We start from the raw sequence: 9,118 nt of genomic DNA on the forward strand, positions 1-9,118 counted from the left end.
TTCTCCTCTCTTTGCGTGTCTAGTCATTTTCATTGTAGGTTAGATACCATGGGTGATCTCATGTAGGAGTGTGGGCGATGTCATTTCCCTTTAAAGAGTCATGTTTATTTGCTTATTTCTGGGCAGGCAATTACTTTAGTACTTTCCTTGACTCTAAGAAAACTTTTGTTGTAAACTTTGTTCAGGCAAGTTTAAAATTATTCTTTATTCTAGAGCATGTGCTTGGGCGAGTTTAAAGTTATTTTTTTAACAAATATTTTGGTATGTTCATTTCCTTTATCACAGCTAGGTAGAATATGCAGTATCAATATAGATCTTTTCTAGAAAAGATAAACTTTTAGATGGCATCCAAGGGTAGTTTAAACAGTTAAACACTGGTGACTGAAGGTTGGAAGTTTAAGTCCATCCAGAGGCACTTTGAAAAACCAGCCATGGAAAATATTGCGACCTACAATTCCAGTCTGACAGAAATGGGTCACAGTGAGTCAAAACCAACTGTATACAAAAGCTGTTGCGTTTTAAACACTGGTTATTTTTATGATATGTTTGCCTAGGAGTAGCTACTTGCTCGTACATGATGAGGTTTTCATTGTTCAATCTTAACACTTAAAACTCTGAAGATGTAAAAATAAAGACCAATTTGTAAAACTGGACCATTTTAATGTTTTTATATCATAATAAATAGTTCTCTTGATGGCAGGACTTGTAAAGAAGGCTGTTTGGTAGCATTCGGAAGCACATGGTAACGCTGGTTTTCGGACTGGTTTGCAGTCAATTATGAAAGTGCTATTAGACCAATAAGACAGCATTTTATGCAGCCATCATTTTCAGGATTGTTGGTAACCTGAGCATATTTCCCCCAAATAACCTTGCTTCTTTGTGTCACAAGGCCCAACTGACTCACGTTCACCTCAATGACGGTACCTTTGGTAATAACACCTAAAGCTGTATACAATGGCGATAAAGGATTCTTCTTTACACCAAGTATTGGCACACAAAATTTGGCTTTAAGTTCAGGATATGTTACATGTGCCTTCTGAAATGTAAGCCCACTGGTCTGATGAATCTTTCATATTTAGATGGTTTTCATGCAAACCCATCTCCAACAAAGCAGACTTTAGTAACCGTCCTCTTTCAAGCTTGATTTTTTTCTCTCTTTCCTGTTCAAATAACTTTCAGTACTACTGTTTCTCCTTGGGCATGAACTTTGGGGAGAGGGAATTTCCATTTTCCTGCTTTCTCTTTGCATTTTTGTTTAATCATGTTGGAAAGTACTTTAGCTCAGGACTGTCCCTCTCCGTCCAACAGATAGGCAGGTACCACACCTTGTGGAGTCTTCTCATCATTCTTTTCTTTGGTGTTTCTCTGTTCATGCATCTTGATAGTCTTTTGCATTTGTATTTTCTCAGTATGACACTTCTTATGGTAGAGCTTTGCCTTCAGACCAATTATCTTCTTTGCCTTCTTTGAATGCTCATGAGCCTCTCGACTTTCTTTCTTTTTCTCATGGTAATTCAAACAGTATCCATAGCGCTTTCGGTGTAACTCAATATACTCATTTTGTGGCTTGGTGATGGCAGCAAAGGCCCCAGGCACAGTCTCTGGGTACAAAGAAGCTCTCAACTTTCGGGTCTCAGAGACCCACGAGCTGCCTCCACGTAGGCCAGAGTCTGGAAAGGATCTAAAGTTATTCTTTAATTTAAGTTATGATTTCTGATGTTCCAACTTAATACCAAGCTGAAACATGCTTCAAAAATGAGATCTCTCCCCTCAGATGGACACTACAATTTCCAGCATGGTCCAAGCACTCGAATTTCGGTTCTGCTGTCAGTCTCATAATAGCTTAAATCATTGCCGTGGAGCTACAACTAACTCATAGCTGATCCTCTAGGCTGTGCTCTGAGATTCCGAATTGCACTGGAGGAGATTTCCCATCTTTCTTCTGCAGAACTTCTGGTAGATTGAAACCAGCAGAAAGACACAGCCCAACTCCCCGTGGCCTATCCCATCAAAGCTCCCTCCACAACAGCTAGTGCCCTACACAGCTTCAACCTGCATGTGTTCAGACCAGTTTTAGACCAAAAAAGCTACAAGGAGCCCCCACACAGTCCTCTGGGCCCCCACTCTGTGTAACTCCCTGCTTTCTAGTATCCTGTGCAGTGAATTCCATTTGCTTCAGCATCTCTTAAGTTCTAATGCTATCTCCCCAGGATCATGGGACAGGTGGGCTTTGATTGGGTTCTGCCTTCCTGTGCTTCACTCAGGAAAGTGTCACTAGATAGAGAGCTGGAACGAACATGTTATTGTTGTTAGGTGCTATTGAGTTGAGCACAACTCACAGTGACCCTATAAAAAACAGATCTGAACCCCGTCCTGACCTGTGCCAACCTCACTATCTCTGACACACTCAAGCCCATAGTTGCAGTCACTGTGTCAGTCCTCCTGGTTAAAGGTCTTCTTCTCCTTTGCCATCACTTCACCTTTCCAAGCATAATGTCCTTCTCCAAGGAATAGCCTCCCTAGCTACATGCCCAAAGGATGTTAGATGAAGCTTCATCATCCTTCCTTCCAAGAAGTAATCTGGCTTTACCTTCTCCAAGATACTTCTGTTTGCTCTTTTAGCATTCAGTACCCTCATCCAACACTCAAAGGCATCGGTTTTTCTTCTGTTATCCTTATTCACTGTCCAGCTTTTAAATGCATAGCAAGTGATTGAAAAGACCATGGTATGAATCAGATGTACCTTAATCCTCAAAATAACATCATTGCTCACTAGTAATTTGGAGAATTATCTGACTACAGACTGTCCCAGTGCAATACATCTCCTGATCTTCTGACTGCTGGTACCAAATATATTTATTGTGGATCTAAGTAAAATGAAGTCATTGACAGTTTCAGTCTTTTCTTCATCAATCATAACACTGCCTATCAGTCCAGAGGTAAGAATTTCTGTTTTCTTGACATTGATATGCAATTATATGTTTTTCTTCTCTTCAGGATTACAGTTCCATATTATCTATTACCCAATGCCTGAAAATAGTTGTGTCATAAGTTTTAACCAATTTTGCAATTGCTTCTGTTGTTGTTGTTGTTGTTGTTGTTGAATGCCTTTGAATCGAGCATGACTCATAGCAACTCTATGAACAAAAGGCCTGAAGCCCCTCTACAACTATTGACATTTACCAATGTTCATAGAGTTTCTGGAGGCATGTTGTTTAGGAAGTGGATGTCACTCCTGCTTCCAAACCTGTCATAGTATGTTATTGTTTTTTATGTGCCATTGAGTTGCCTGTGATGTATATGTACACAAGCTCTGAATCCCTCCCTGTCCTGAGCCAGTGTCACTAATTCCAACACATCAATCCCTTTGCACTAGTTACTGTATCAATCCATCTCATCCAAGGTCTTCCTTTCCTGTGCTATCCGTCTACCCTTCAGAGCATGAAGTCCTGCTCCAAGGACTGATCTCTCCTGGCCACATGCCCAAATTAAGTAAATCTACCCTCTCCAAGATAGACTTATTTGTTTTCTTGGCAGTCCATGGTATGTTCAAGACTCTTCTCCAGTACCACAACTCAAAGGCATCTATTCTTATTCTGTCATCCTTAGTCATTGTCCAACTCTCTGAAGCATAACAAGCAATTGAGAAAACCATGGCCTGGATCAGGTGCGCCTTTGTATCCAGACCGATATCATTGCTCTTCAGCACTCTGGAGAGGTCTATGGTAGCAGATTTCTCCAGTGCAATTCGTCTTTTGATTTCCTGACTGCTGGTGTTAAGAGTGTTGATTGTGGATGAGCAAGCTGTAATTGCTAACAAACTCGATCTCTTCTCCATCTATTATGGTGCTGCCAATTGGCCCAATGGTGAGGATCTTTGTCTTCTTGATGTTGAGCTACAATCCATATTGAAGACTACAGTGCTTCAAGTCTTCTTCAGTTTCAGCAAGCAAGATTGTGTCATCTGCATATAGCAGGTTGTTAATTAGTTTCCCTCCAATCTTGATGCCACACTCCTCCTCGTAAAACCCTGCTTCCCAAATGATCTGTTCTGCATACATTGAAAAGGTATGGGGACAGAATGCATCCCTGGCCCACTCCTTTACTGATTTTGAATGATGTCATGTTTTCTTGCTCTGTTCTGAGGACTATTATGAGAAAAGATAATTCTAATGCCTAAGTCTGCTGCCAGGGACCTCTCTAAAGTGCTAAAGAGTAATGATGTCAGTCACTGAGGTATGACGGATCCAGGTCATGGACTTCATAATTACTTGCTATGCATAAGGGAGGTGGACTAAGGATGACAGAAGAACTGATGCCTTTGAGTTTTGGTGCTGGAGAAGAGTATTGAATATACCATAGGCCATAGGAGAACAAATAGGTCTGTCTTGGAGAGGTAAAACCAAGTTTTTTCCCTGGAGGCAAGGATTTTAAAGCTCTGTCTCACATTCTTTGTGCACGTGGCCTGGAGGGACCAGTGCTTAGAGAAGGACATCATGCTTGGGACAGCACAGGAGAGGAATACCCTGGATGAGTTTGAGTGACACAGTAACTGGAGCAACGTGGGTAGGTGTGTTGGAGTCTGTGAAACTGTGTCAGGATACAGCAGTGTCCAGAGCTGCTGTACATAGGGTCACTATGAGTCTCAGGCGACTCAATGGCACATGAGGACAACAATAATTCAGCTGTAGTCAGAGGCAAAATTTCTCTTCTAAATTCTTGATTTCAATTAACTCCTTTGATACCTGCTACAACACTAGGTTTACAGAGATGAGAACACTAAAGGGGGAAAAAAGATAATACCAATATGATTTGCAATCTTTGTAATCTTTCACTTAAACAATTTTTAATACAAATAAAACATACATTAACTAGACTGTGGTGGTGTTGTTATGTGCCATCTAGTCACCTGTAACTCATAGTGACCAACACTATCTTGAGCCAAATTCATTGTCTCTGAAACACTTACCATCATTAACCCAGTCACTGAGTTAATCCATCTCATCCAGGGTCTTCCTCTTTTGCACTCTTTCCACTCTTCCAAGCATGATGTCCCTTTCCAAGGACTGGTCCCTCCTTGCCACATGCCCAAAGTATGTCTGACAGAGCTTCAAAATCCTTGCCTCCAAGAAACAGTCTGGTATCACCCTCTCCAGGATGAATGTGTTTGTTCTCCTAGCAGTCAATGGTTTATTCAATACTCTTCTCCAGCACCACAACTCAAAGACATCAGTTCTTCTCGAATCATCTTTAGTCATTGTCCAGCTTTCTGATACAAAGCAAGCAATTGTGAAGACCATGGCCTAGATCAGCCACACCTTACTTTCTAGACTGACAACATTGCTCTTCAGTACTCTAGAGAGGCCCCTGACAGCAGATTTTCCCAATGCAATTAGTCTTTTGGTTTCCTGGCTAAGATTGTTGATTGTGGAGCTAAGCAAGCTGAAGCTGTTAACAATCTCAGTCTCTTCACCGTCTATCACAATGCTGCCAATAGGTCCAGAGTTAAGAAAGATGTTTTCTTAATTTTTGTTTCAATCCATATTGAAGGCTACAATCCTTGACCTTCTGCAGCAGGTGCTTCAGGTCCCCTCACTTTCATCAAGCAAGGTAAAGTTTATATAACTTACCTAAGGATACACTTCTTATAAATGTTGGGAACATTTTTAAAATCTAAGTTGCTCTAAAAGGTTGTTGTCTCCCAGAATAGATGTTGAAATCTTAACCTGTATTCTTCTCTGGTGAGCTAGTGATAAGAAGCTGTGCTGCAATCCTGAAGGCACACAATTCAAGGCTACCAACTGCTCTGGGGGTGAAGGATGGGCAATCTCCTCCCATCTGCTTAACTGCCTTTTAAAACCCACAGAAGCATCAGCTATTGTGACTTTATGGTGCAATATTTTCTTTGTATGTTGATGAGGCCAGGTTAATGTACAGTTGATCCTAAACTCAATCATTTCTGTGTTACAATAAGAGCAGATTACAGATAGAGACAAGTACGAACCTAGAAACACAGATGCCCTGTGAGGATCACTAGGACCTGAGAAGCACCCAGAAGGCTACCAGCAAGGAAGGAATCAGCAAAGCTTAGACTCAGATTTCGACTGTCAGCTTCCAGAACAACAGACCAAGAAACGTCTGCTCTTTAATCCCACACTCTTGTAGTATTTGCATTTCAACAGCTCTAGGTGACTAATCAGTGTCCCAGGTACCAGCTCTAAGAGGAGGCTTTTTCTCTCTGGTGATGCTGGAGGAAGGTCTTGCTCCAGGACTGTATTCCTGTGGCTGCTGGGTGGGGGTGCCTTCCAGCTGAAGTTGTAAATTTAGAGATTGTGAAAACAGCACAGGATAGGACAGGGTTAAGATCAGTTGTTCGTAGGGTCATTATGAATCGTACTCAGCCCAAAGGAACCTAATAACAACACAGTCTTAGGTAACTAAGATCTCAGCTTAACCCCAGAGTTTATGATCATAGCCATTACACCAGTCTTGTGGAATAGGTGCTCAATGAGTAACGTTTTTCCCCCCATTTACCTTCTATTATTTTTGCTCAGGTGAAATCTCAACCTCAGATCAGCCCAATCGTTATGCAGGCTGTAAAAGTCTCACTTCTGGCTGACTGAATTCCTACCAAGTTATCTATGTTGTGGTTGTGTGCCATCGAGTTATATATTACCTTAGCTGTTGCTTTAGGTTTGCTAGAATGTCTCCTTAATACTGTTTTCTTCTCGCCTCACATCAACCACCAGCACCTCCCTGCTACTCTTTGCAGGCAAAACACAATTTTCAGCTGTGAATGCTCAGATTCCTACTCGCTAACGTAAATTTGACTTGTATTGGCATTCATCCTTGCCTTTTCTTCTACTGTCAAAACATTTAATGTTTCTCTTTCTCTCTAAGGATAATCCGTTTTTAGCTACTGCCCTGTCTTACTCCGTTCTCAGTTATGCTTTAAGAAGAGTGGCTTACAATCTCTGTCTGCATTTCATTTCCCTTTCACCTCTAGTCACCCCATCACTCCAATTCAGCTTCTGTACTCATTAGTTCAGTAATTATTAGTGTCAGCTTTTCTCTCTTCATTTTATCCTTGCATTGTTTTAGAGTATGTTTGGTATTCTTTCCCTCAGTTCTTAATCTGGATGCTTAACTAACTTCCTCCCTCCCCCAGTTTACTAATATAAATGTTAACGGTCATAATTTTTCCTTTGCATTATTTGTATCCTACATTATTGTTATGTGCTTTTAAGTTGGTTTCTACTCACAGAGGCTCTATATACAAGAGAATCTGCCCAGTGTGACATGTTTGATTTCTTGACTGCTGCTTTTAAGGATGTTGGTTATGGAGCCAAGAAAAAGAAAATCCATGGCAATGTCAATGATTTTCCATTTTATCGTGAGGTTGTTTATTGGCTCAGTCGTAAGAACTTTTGTTCTTTTAATATTGTAGTGTAGTCTTACAGAGGTGGTTATCTTCGACCATCAGACTCAGTCTTACAACAGGGACTCTCCATCTGATTTCCTAAGGGTATAAATTGCAATGACTTTTAAACCATGAAGTGTCTCCTTGTTCTCTTGGAACAACTACTTCTTGGTCCATATGTAAATTTCATATGAGCACAGTTAAGTGTTCTTAAATTCCCAGTCTTCGCAATATTATCTCTGATTTGATCTTATCCACACAGCCAATACCTTTGCATAGTCAATAAAACACAGGTAAATATCTTTCTGGTCTTCTCTGTTTCCAGTCCAACAAGATTCATTTGACGTTAGCCATCATTTCTCTCATTCCATATTCTTGATTCATCCTATAGATTTTTATTCAAAGAATTTTTTCTAGATATTTTTCAGGTTTTATTTTGGTTTCCTTTTAACCAAAGAATATTCAAAATAATCATTTTCTATTTCTGAGTAGTAGAGACATTTTATTTTTGGTCTAGTTATTAATATATATTTAACTTCATTTTGATCAGATATATGATTTTGTATTATTTCTACTTTTAAGAATGCAATGACTTCATGTACTGTCAACATTTGTGAGTCACTTGAAAAGAGGTACATTTTCTGTTTTCATATTATAGAGTTCATTATGTAAATGGAAAAAATTAGCTTACTAATTACATTTTTAAGAATTTTCCTAGGGGAGCGCTGGTGGCCTAGTGGCAAGAAGCTGTACTGCAATCCCAGAGGTACACGGTTCAAATCCACCAGATGCTCTGCCAGAGAAGGAGGGACAATTTCCTCCTGTACCAGTCAGATCTGATTTGACGGTACATGGACAAAAAATAATTAAAGAATTTTTCTATATTCTTATTTATTTAAGATAGATGAGCAACTCTTCCAGACACATCATGTAGAGGCATTCAAAATTGTCCAGTGGCTGATCTACCATCACAAGCTGTCCTGCAACACAGCCTCTAAGAAAACTAAGCTGTCCCAAGTCCCTGGTCATAGAATTGTTTACCTTTACACCAAAAGGAAGCACCAAGATCCGCATATGGTGTGTGCCAGGCCGACTCCAGGGGGTTCATGCTGTAAGACCCAAAGTTCTCATGAGGTTGTTAAAGGCAACAACAAAAGGCTAGCAGAGTTTATGGTGGTTCCACGTGTACAAAGTGTGTGTCTGTGAAAGGATCAAGTGTGCTTTCCTTATTGAGGAACAGAAAATTGTTGTGAAAAGATGAAATAAGCAAGCTAATTTAAAAAAATTGGTTCTTTTTGATAATAATAAAAGAAAATATGAGTAAAGGGAACCTGTGTCCTTTCTCTGGATTTGGCCTAGAAAATGTCAAGATTTCACATTTGTCTTCACTGTCAACAAGGTGCTGAAGCAGAAATATTATTGTTATTATGTTTGTTTCACTGCCCACAGCAGAATCATGAGTGGTAAAAACAGTTAAACACTCAGATGTTAAACAAACATTGGTGGCTGGAGATGCCTCAGAGTTTCCTCAGAAGGAACATTTGACACTCTAGTTCTGAAAAATTGGTCATTAAAAACCTTGTGGAAGATGTATATATACCTATGTTTATTGCAGCATTAGTCACAATAGCAAGAAAATTGAAACATTCAATGTGCCCATCAACAAATGAATGGCTACAGAAATTGTGGTACTTTCAC

The 9,118-nt window shown here is 40.0% G+C and overlaps 1 pseudogene; it reads right to left on the bottom strand.

The window, feature by feature from the left end:
• Positions 1-775: 775 nt before the first annotated feature.
• Positions 776-8,528, bottom strand: LOC102846270 (annotated as a pseudogene).
• Positions 8,529-9,118: the final 590 nt, after the last annotated feature.

This window comes from Elephantulus edwardii, unplaced genomic scaffold, assembly GCF_000299155.1.
Source record: "Elephantulus edwardii isolate Elephantulus edwardi_28Jun2011 unplaced genomic scaffold, EleEdw1.0 scaffold00093, whole genome shotgun sequence".
In the NCBI taxonomy this organism is placed as follows: Eukaryota; Metazoa; Chordata; class Mammalia; order Macroscelidea; family Macroscelididae; genus Elephantulus; species Elephantulus edwardii.